Source organism: Aquila chrysaetos, chromosome 1, assembly GCF_900496995.4.
Source record: "Aquila chrysaetos chrysaetos chromosome 1, bAquChr1.4, whole genome shotgun sequence".
Lineage (NCBI taxonomy): Eukaryota > Metazoa > Chordata > Aves > Accipitriformes > Accipitridae > Aquila > Aquila chrysaetos.
In genome coordinates, this window is record NC_044004.1 from 44,328,371 (window position 1) to 44,337,808 (window position 9,438).

Sequence of the window (9,438 nt, forward strand, 5' to 3'; positions counted from 1 at the left end):
TGAGAATGTTCAAGGATATTACAAATTCAGTTATCCAACAGGTGGAACAGACAGTGTCTTTACATTTTCCAGGGTGGTTTTGGCCATAAGAAAAGATCAAAGGCAAAAATTTCTCTGGTTTTGTTTCGCTAAAAGCAAGGCAAGTCTCCTTGACCATTTAGACAAACAAATACATGTTTCTTGCATTATTAATTTCTTCTATGTACAAACTGCTCTATAAATACTACAAACTGCTTTCTTTTCTTTCAAGTGCAACAACTAAATGAATACGAAATAATTTAGTGGGATTATGACCTCTTTTTAAGCATTAAGTTTGGATATCTACTTACTGTTGGTACTGAAGATCACTTTTCCCTGCATGCGACTGCTGAATTGTGAAGGAAAAAGGAATTTCAAAGGAAAAGCCTAGTGATGGTTAATAATACAGTTTGTTCATGAATGAGTGCTAATGAAGGAGCAGCTGCAAAGGCTTCAGGTAAATATGAACCAGACAGAAAAGATGATCAGAAATCCTCATGTAAGGCACATATACAAAGACAATGACAATTTTTATATGCAGGATCTCAAGCATGTAAGAAACCTAAAAAGCAGATTGGGGCTAAATTTGCTCCAAGCTGGATATGAACTGCTTGTTCTCCCTGATTTTCTGTCAGAAAAGGCAGGATCACCTGAAATACTACCTATTGCAGACCTTACTGAAAAAAATGACATCTTACTTTCATTAAAACTTTTCTGTCTCACACATATATAATATACATACAGAGATACTCAGCTGTCTCTAAGCATAGGCAAGGTAGGCTGTTTTCTGGAAGTGCACCCTGAGAGGTAACACGGTGACTATGGATTTGCTATATACACTGTCAGTGCCAGAAATTTTGAAACAGCAAAGGCTGTCTGATGTAGCTCCATTTGTAGCTCCAAAATTCAGCCTGCAACCCCTTTCCATTGCAGCGACTAGCTAGTCCTAGCTTATCTCCCTTGGCACAGCAATATTCATTGATGTCTACTGGTTGAGAAGTACAGACATGGTTCAGCACACACCCCCAAAACTGATATACCATTTGAACTACTTATTTAACAGGCTGGAAAGAAAGAAAGAGAGGAGTCTGTTTGTATTGGTTTTAAATACTCAGAGGTGGTCAGTGATGGAGGCCACATGAGCAGATAAATAAAGAATGCCTGGAAAGAGCAAGTGGTAAAAATCAAAGAAAGAGATATACTGACTGGAGGAGAAACAACCAGAAGGCAGATGAAAACAGAGGATTATTTCAGAGGCAAATAAATCTATTTGAACTTCTGAGGGCTGAACAGTTTCCCATGGTGTCAAGTGTGTGCGGAAAAGAGGGAAAGCTAGACTAGAGAAGCAGGTAAGCCTCAGCAAATGTGTTTGTATCAGTCATAACTCTGGCATGCACCTCCAGTTGAGGAGAACCCAAAGAGTACACACAACAGCCAAAAGCAGATCTGTTTAAGTCCTTGAAATTTTCTCTTTCTCAGAACAAATCCTCAATCTTAGGGCAAATCATTCTTATCAATTACTGCATATCGTATAAATCTAACATTATTTCTTAGATAGTGGAAGCAATGTTCATCCAGGATTGACATCTACCAGGTTTTTACACCTTCAGGTAGAAGGTTAGTCAAAGAGGAAGCCAGGTATCAGTGTTCATCTGCTTGTATATTAGTAGTTTCCATCAATATAATTGTTTTGCATTTCTTTTGGCTTACCTCCGTGCATTGAAAAAGCAAAGAGATGAAGCCAAGCTTCTACTTTTCATTAGCCAACGTGGCAATTGCTGTACTAATTCTCAGTATCATTCACTGCTACAAATCTTCTTTTGGAGACGAAAAAGCATTTGTGCTGAAATTGTTTGAAGAGCATTCACATCCAAAGTGATTAGGATGTCTCTGGTTCTAAAGAGAAGAAATATTTTCCATTCTCTATACAGGAGGGATGGCTTAGACACAAACCAAAACAAAAGAATACTTTCAGGCAGCACTGTGCTATTAAAATGCTGTCCTGGTTGCACCTTCTTATACACAACAGACTTTTAAGAGTCTTAGAGCATGAAGTCGTAGTGCAGTAAAAGATGGCCACCATATTTTAAGAAGTATAACAGTGACATCTAGTGCAATAAAATTGCATGGCAGGGCCCAGAAATGTCTTTGGTAGCCTATTTTCATTTCTTCAAATACTGAGGCAAAAGTCATTGCCAGCAAGTTTCTGCAAACTAAACTTACTAAATGATCTTTGATGTTATATTTTATCAGACTGACATTAATTTCTTAAGTCTTGGTCAGACAAAACAAGATAAACATTCATGATGTGGGAGAGGAATAAACAGTAAAGGAAGAAATGCAACTTTTGTTTGGTTCTGATGTACTCTGAAAGAAAGAGAAATCCACCATGCTGTCCTGGCAGGCATTTTTGTATTACCAGTTGGGTAACAGATTTCAGGTGCCTCTTAGACCTCTTATGCAAAGGAAATGGAGGAAGTTAAATGGAAATCTGTGTAGATGAAGGAGGGAATTAAAATATTGTGCCTGGGAATAACATTAGTGCAGGGGGGGAAAAAACCCACTAAAATAAATGGCAAATCTAATAACATGAGGAGGAAAGAAAGAAAGAAATATGGGAGGCAAAATTAAATATATTGTGCTAACTCCAATTGTTTCATACCAAAACCAGGATCTTAAAATGTTCAAAATTCACACTTTTTATTGGTCATGATGCACTTAATGCTGCTTAAAAGGGATGGGGGAAAGTTAGGTGTATCTCAGTTCCAGGCCCAGCAGAGATTTCAGCAGGACCTGCCACCAAGCACTGCGAAAACTAAAACTGTGCTGCTGGGTTCTGAGCCTGATTAGGAAATATTTGCTCAGATGTATTTAGCCATTCTCTTAGAATGAGGAAAGCAGAGAATAACAACACTTTCTTATTAATTGCTGTGAAGATAGCATGGAAAGGGGGAAGAATGAAGCTGACGTTGCTGAGACATCGTAATCCTAGTGTAGCAGAGGATTGAATGTTTTGATAACCTTTGTTCAGTTTCTATTGACTAAATATCTTAAAATAAATTTTTAAAAGCTGAACCTTTAAGCTATTAAACATCTGGCCAGTTCCAGCAGTACTAAAATGTTACCTGCACAAAGTAAAATTTCCACTGAATTTTCTGACAAAACCCCCTGTGTTTTCTATCTTGGTAGCCAAGACAAGGTACTCCGGTTTTAGTTGAGATGAACCATGGGTGAAGGTGTAAAATAGATCTTGTCCTGTTACCCAGAAATAAATACTATAGCTGCCTTTTCTCACTTGTGAATTTACAGTGTCTTAGTCACTTCACATTGTGGCCACTCTGTCAGGCAAGACAGTCCTACCCAAAGTGCCTTATGCATGCTGGAGAGATTTGCATTTGCTTGCAGTCTCCCTGGTTGTCTTCAACTGTTACTTCTGATTGCTGAGGATCCTTTTGATTCCTTACAGCTCAAGAAAGGAGGAGACAGCCTATCTATTTAGAAAAAGAAAGTTAAAACTGCTTTATATCTTTCAAGGAATTCCCAGATGGAAAATATGAACACCTGCTGCGTTGCATATGTGCAGTAAATCCAAAGCCTTCAGGATATATTGCATGAGTGAATACATTGTGCGATGTGTGCACAGTAAACCCAACATTTTCCAGAAGTACAGTACTTATTCTCTGTGCATGTGTGCTATGGAAATTTCCAAGCTTTCCAGACTCACGGTTGCTCTGTCAAAGCTACTGTACAGTAACTCCAACAGGGAGGAATGATGGCCAGGAATCCTGGTGAAGGGTACCTGGTTTTGAATTCTGTTATATTATTCAGTTCTGGGGTAAAATCCTTCAAACCTGGTAAGCAAGACAGGAGAGTTTGATTCACCTCTCATTTGCCGCTGTCTTTTTGACCACCTTATAACTTAAGGCAAAGCAGCCCGTAAGACCTGTGTGTAAACTGCGGGGACTTTCTAAGGAGCAAAGGAGACAGGCTTCCTCCTCCTGAGCTAGTCACAAGCAAGGATTCAGTGATCTACTTCCAGACATCAACCGATGCCAGGGAAATGCAGCAAAACCAGAGGAGCCCAAGGGACAAAGAAAAAATTATTCAGCGACATCAGGAGCTTTCTAGCTGAAAAAGATTAGAAATGCTTAATTTAGAGAGGAAATTAATAAGGGGAGATCACAGAAGTATATCAATAACACAAGCAAAGAGGAATCAGATACTTCAATCCATTATCTCAGAGTACAAAAAGGCTATTTATTACAAATGCAAGCGCAAATTAACAAGATCAGCCTTAAAAAATCCCAGCTAAATACAGTCAAGGAGACATTTTGACTGAAAGGATCACATTACACACTCACAAGTTTGCCACTCGAGTTATTAAAATCCTGTGTCGCAAGCCAAACCAAAAACAGATCTCACGTTTTCAATGGAGCAAGAAGTAGTAAATCACAGGGCAGTTACAAGAAGCCTGCGACACGTGTTCACTCCTGCGGACAGCAGGTCCTGCCCACACATGGTTGCCAGCTGGGCAGGAACCTCTCGCCCCAGCCAGAACCTTCCCCCCGCAGAAGAAATTTTAAATTAAACCCCTGGTGTCCTCTCCCTGAATTCACCACCGTGGCTGCCTTTCCCTGCTCGTGACTCATTAAAGCTGTGCTCAGCAGGAAGCAAGAAACCTTGCATGGGCCCCTCATTTTTTACTATGTCTAAAGCTTTCACTTTTTTGCTTTTATAATTGATTGTTTAAAGCTTTCACTTTTGAGTCCTGCTGTGCCTGAAATTCTTACAATTTTTAAAAGGTAGACTCTCCCATCAAGCATGGTGTTTGTTAATGGTTAAGGCCACATACCTGACTGCCTCAAAACGAGAAAAAGTTGCTCTCCTCATCATCCTTTTCCAGTCTTTAATGTGGTCCCACAATGCAGCCACAATCTCTTCGTTCTACTTCTACGGTCTTATTACATACAGTTTGATTTTTCAGCCAACTGTGAGACATTTCTCTGCCTGGCACAAATCTATTCTCTTCATCTTCCTCATCTCCTGCTGCAGTTACAGCCTCCTGTCATCAACTCATGTTGGACTCAGGGGCAAGTAACTATATTCAGACTCCTCCTTCATCATCCTGCTATTGACAGTATCTCCATGGACTGCTCACCTTCTATTTCAAATGAAACATTCTCCTCATATCCTTGAAAAAGATCTGAAGAGCTGCCTTTTCTTTTAACTGTATTTATAGACATTTCTATTTTCTTTACTTCTGGTACATCTCTCATCCTCACATACTCCTTAAAGTTATCTTCCATTGTTGAATAGTCTTCATCTTCTTAGATACCCACTGGTCTCCCTCCTCCCATCCAGTCTTTTTTTATAAAACATACTTGGTTTGCTCCGTCTTCAAAGGCTTGTGGAAAATGCACTCCCCAAGGCTTCCTGTGCCCAGAAGCCACACCAGGTCTCTCAGTCTCTGCACTTGCAATGGAAAAATGGCTGGCACTTGATCAAGGAGTTTTTGCCACATTCCTGAGCCAGTCAAGAAAGGATGGCTTTTTTGGAAACTGGTTCTTAACAGAAGACTGTAGCTCTTTATATGGCATTTGCTGCAACAGCAGCTCCACCTCCAATGAACTCCTATGTAAACTCTGCTCTCAGTCAAGAAGCTGAGGTCTGGATAATAGCACCAGTCCTGGGTGAGTTGCCAGTATGATTATTTGCTTGTCTAAGGCATAAAATATTTTTCAAAGAAGTCCAATTTTGCCCAAGGTTCTCCTGGATAACACTGGGCAATCTGCCCCAGGCTTTGTGTTCGTTATGCAAGGGCAATGTGAAAGGCAGTTTGCATATGAGGCGGCAGTATACTTTCTCTGGCTGACCTGGAGCTGTTACCGGAGGGAAAAATATTTCTTGGAAGTGGAGGGGCAAACCATGTTTTGTCGTTCATGTTCCATGTTTGATCTTGGCCTACAGTTACCAGCTGGGGCTTAAAATACAGTACCAAGTCTGGTAGAGCTTGTTTTGGCTTCTCTATCCTTACACAAGGGTTACATGTCTTCAGAAGCTTCAGATGCCTGGTTCTTCCACCTGCAGTCTGTTTCTGAAACAGTTTCAATTTTTCATGGCTGTTTTACAGACCATTAACTTAGAATAAGGAATTGTCTCTAAATTCAACCAAGCAATCACTTAAAAATGGTTGGCTGTGTAGTCTCACCACTATGATCTCTAATAAAGTCTTTTAAAGGTTTTTCAGTACAGGGAGTTCAGCTGAGCCCTTTGATTTGCAGCACACGCATATGTAAAATACACAGCATACCATATTCACCTTCTTTTCCAGCCTCTCCACATATAGAAGTTACAGGCACAGTAGATTTAAATTTTATACTACCCAATGGAACAGGGAATACAGATACAGGAGTTTGTACTAAACCCAGCTGGTACATGTAAGTGATAAAACTGAACTCTGTATGAACAGCTTGAACCTAGAAGTGGTAGGTAGGTAGGTCTGCATTCATAGCATTGCTGCATCGTAACTAATAAACCCAGACTATTTCGGTTTTTTGTCACTGATTTTCTAATGCTTCCGGTTCTAAGAAATGACTTCAGCACATCTGCACCGACATGACTTTAGAGGTAGTCTCATAAAATTCGACGTTATTACACAGAGATATTTAGTGATTCCTGGGGTTTTAATGAAGGAACTATCTTTACATAAATGGTAGTTAACAACAGCAATCTGGTGGTATGGACTCAATTTACATTGCTCAGAAGCAGGTTAAATTAGCTCTCTTTGCCATACCTAGTTGGTATACTTAAGTTTTCACTCTCTGATTTTAGATCTTAATTTTTATAGGGTTTTTAACCAGAAAGTCCCAAGGGAGATGTTTCATTTGTGGATATATTCCAGATAACTTACACTTGGATGCTCTTGGAAGTTTGAAAACTGTGATCTCTCTTCCAGTACAAAAGTTGTAGAAACAGAACAGGTTCACCTTCTGCAGAAGTGTTCACATTTACCAAGTCCAGCCAAGAAGCATCCCTATCAGCTGTTTGCAGAGTGAAGTGAGGTGAGGTGACTGTTCAGACTTTGTGCTTTCGCTCTCATCTCTATGGCACTTCACAGGCTAGTGGAAGACTTTTGCTCATTTAAGGTAATCCCACTCTGTCACATTAAAAAAAAATCTGCTGTTTTTTCACAGACAGCACAACACTGAAAAGACATGGGAAGATGGGGAAAGAAATGAAGAATAACACAATTTTTCATGAACAATTTTGCATAGCTTTTCACACCTGACTACTCCTTGACATTGCACTGCATGTCATGCATTGTACAAAGCACCAACCAATGCTGTGAAATATGTCAACGTGCAATCATGAAAAACTTAAGAACACGGTTTATATGTTGGTTTAAAACCTCAGTGGAAGTTTATCTGAAAAAAGCATTGAAGGTGTAACTGTACCACATCAATAACAAACCATGCACACTCCTGTTTTCAGACTACATTCATTTGTGAATTTACACTGGTGGTAGGGCTATAAATCTAAACTTTCTGCTCCAACAACTAAAGTTTCTGTGATCAGAAACCTAAGAGTAGTTACAATTAATAAATATTATATGACACACAATTGAACAACCTTATTCAACAGAGGACAGAGGTACCAAAACCACATTAATAATTTTATTACATTAGATTTATGCCGATTTCCCTTAGGCAGCAAACCATTTTGGAAGCTATCTTAATTTATTTTTCCCTCTTTGAGGTTCAGTTGTTGCATTTGAAGTGATATCAAAGAACATTTGGGGGGGGGGTAATTTTTTTTTTTTTAAAGTCATATTTCTAAATGACTGCTAAAAGCCCATGGGCATTTATTTCAGGTCTATTTTAAATAATGCATTCAGGGTTGCAGCATTCAGCAGTTATGATGTGTGTCCAGTAAGACTGGAAAGAAAGAAAGTGGGGAAGAATAAAGAAGATGGAATAAACTGAATAACGCCTCTGGTAACCAATAATTCTGACACACATGGTTATGTGTTCAGTTATCATCTAACCATAAGAAACTGAAGTACATCTTATTTCACGTAATCAGAGCAGATGGATGCAGTACTGTTGAGCATCATCTACAACAAGTAATTGTATTGCCATCTCATTGACATACATTCTGCGTCACTTTTATTTTGTTTGGCATGCACGTATTGTACAAAAATGCCCCAAAGATGCAGCAGTGGCATATTAAGAGCTACTACAGGGAAAGATCAAGCATTCCCACCTGTTCCATCTTTTATGGTTCTCAATCTCACAAAGCCTTTGGGCTCCCTTCCCGAAGCCCTGCAGAATAAACAAATGTTTCAGTGTGGCAAAGCTGAGAACATGCTTGGGTGCCTTCGTAATTTGCTCTGCTCCATTTGTTTTTAACTCAAATCAGGAAGGTCACTATCAACATGAAAAATGTGAGCAAACCCTTACTTCCCAAACAAACAAGTAACGAGCAACAAAACCCAGAAAGAATCAAAATTTGCATCAGCTTTCTAAAATATTGTTTAGTTCCATATTCACTGAAGTAACACTTGAAAATATGTCTTTTTGTTTCATTAAATACTCTGTGTTTACTGGATTTTATTGTAAAATGACCTAAAGTAAGCCTGGTCATGAGAAAAACATACATATCCAAACTATGAATTTGTTCTGAGCTGTAAACATGGGATGGATGTTTTGCTCCACTAAAGCCAAACAAAAAGGGACCAGTTGTCTTAAACACAGCCAGGAATTCAGCCCCAAGTCCTATGTGGCACCACAAGTCACGGGTGTTGCGAAGGGCTGAAACAGAAGGTCTCAGCTGCACCCAGTGCAGGCTGCTAAAACCATGAAATGACCTGATGGCCTCTTCCCCTCCTTGAAAAGTAAAACACCTCCTTCAGTTTTTCCTGCTTCTCATCACAACCACCTACCCTTGCTCATCTGGCCAGGAAGAACATAAAGAGAGTGTAATTGCTGCCCCTGCCTGTTTAGACCTGCCAAAGGGCTGCTGGTTACCTTTAATCACTAACAGAAGCGCGATTCTTCGAGGCAAGGGTGTGTGACACACACACCAGTTTCTCACTTCCCTTCTCCAGCTAAATTTTGTTTCCTGCCAAAGGAGAATGCACTGAGGCAGAGGTGCCCAAAAGAAAGCCATCCTTACAAAAGCCCTTCCAAATACAAAAATGATGAAAAGGAAAAAAATAGATCATGAAGAAATCTGTTAAATCTTTTCAGAGAGCAACTAAACAGTAAATAAGTGTTGGGCTGCACAAGGGAACAAAATAGTCACGCACATGGTGTGAGCACTTTCTGTTCTTTGCACTGAATAGGAAGGGGTCTGTAATCATGATAATTACAGGCTTTAATAAAAAGCATATGCAAGTGGGGGGTGTAAAGTGGCAATTCA